The sequence below is a fragment of the Colobus angolensis genome, unplaced genomic scaffold (assembly GCF_000951035.1).
Source record: "Colobus angolensis palliatus isolate OR3802 unplaced genomic scaffold, Cang.pa_1.0 Scaffold4, whole genome shotgun sequence".
Lineage (NCBI taxonomy): Eukaryota > Metazoa > Chordata > Mammalia > Primates > Cercopithecidae > Colobus > Colobus angolensis.
The window spans coordinates 7,472,147-7,473,879 of NW_012117376.1; positions in this window are offsets into that span (position 1 = coordinate 7,472,147).

The following is a 1,733-nucleotide window of genomic DNA, read 5'->3' on the forward strand; positions in this document are numbered from 1 at the left end:
AGTCCTTTCCAGCCTTACCGCCAGCCATTTCGAATTCTGCTGAAGCTCAAGCAAGCAAGGCAGAGAAAAGGCTAATCGGACCCACGGTGAGATCCCACCACCTACTCCTTCGTCGCACCGCGATTCAAACTCAAATATTTTTTTTTTCGAGATGGAGTCTTGCTCTGTTGCCAGGCTGGAGTGCAGTGACTTGATCTTGGTTCACTACAACCTCCCCCTCCCGGGTTCAAGCAATTCTCCTGCCTCAGCCTCCTGAGTAGCTGGGATTACAGGAGCGCGCCACCGCGTCTGGCTAATTTCTGTATTCTTGGTAGAGACAGGGTTTCACCATGTTGGCCAGGCTGGTTTCGAACTCTTGACCTCATGATTCACCCACCTCAGGCTCCCAAAGTGCTGGGATTACAGGCGTGAGCCACCACGCCCAGTCCAACAATTGAATATTCTGATATAACCCACACTCCTATCAAGATTTCAAACATTTTTGTTACATCAGAACATTCTCTCATCCCCTTCCCAGTCAATCCCCTCTCACCCCAAGTAACTACTGACCTTATTTCCATCTCCATATAATCCACAGTTTTGGCTGGTCTAGAATGTGACAACGTTGGAATCATAGAGTATATACTCTTTTGTGTCTAGCTTCTTTTGTTCTGCATAATGATTTGAGATTCATCTATGTCATTGTGTATCAATGGTTCATTTCTTTGATTGTTGGGTAGGCACTCCCACCTTTGTGTGGTTCTCACCCTTATTAAATGTGCCCTATAACATGACATCTGGCAGTTAACTCTTCATTTCTACTTCTACCAGACTGTGACCTACTAGACTGTGACCCGCTCGAGGACAGAGGTTGTGTGTATCTCATTTATTTCTGGGTCCCCAACATGAGCTCAGTGCCTGGAAGGCAGTAGACCTGGAAACTGTCACATCCTGGAATTTGAGAGTTTGTGTGTGGGAAGTAGGGAACCGCAGGGAGTTGAGGGGCACTGACAGGAGACCTGATCACTGGGGCTGGAAATCACTCCAAGACCCACCATCCACGGGCCCCACGAGCTCAGAGGACTCTCCAACCAGAAGTTCCAGGACAGAAAGGGGGTTCCAGACCAATGACACACAGACTGGGCAGTAAGTCCACAGCTCTTACTCTAGGGCTCTGTCTTCCGGCCACTGGAAAACTCACCAACTGGGGATGGGCCTGAAAAGAAAGTAAAAATCTATTTTCTCTCACTTGCTTCTCTTCCTCTTTCACCCAGAGAGTGCACCTGACAACTAGATCCAACCCTCAGGCAGAGTTTGAAGCCCTGCCCCCTCCAGATCCACCCTTTCATGCTGCTCACACTGGCCCCACCCTCAGCAGGGCCATGAGGAGATGAGGGTTGAGGCTCCAACACCTGCAGGCTTTCTGGAATCCCAAAAGCCCTAAAGCATGGACCTAGGGGTCAGAGCTGGCACTGAGTTCCTGCTCTACCACTCTCTGTCTGTATGACCTTGGCCAGATTACTTCCTCCTCTGTAAAACAGGGCCATAATTCCAGCTAGCAGAGTAGGTAAAGGGCTACTTACCTGACAGAAGTGCAGGTAAGGGCTAAGTGCAGTGGCTGAGAAAGGACAGGGTAACTTGGTGGTGGGAGGAGCCTGTGAGACCTTCCCTGTTTTTCCAGAAAGGTAGAATTAGCACCAGAGGGCCAGGCGAGGTGGCTCACAACTGTAACCCCAGCACTTTGGGAGGCCAAG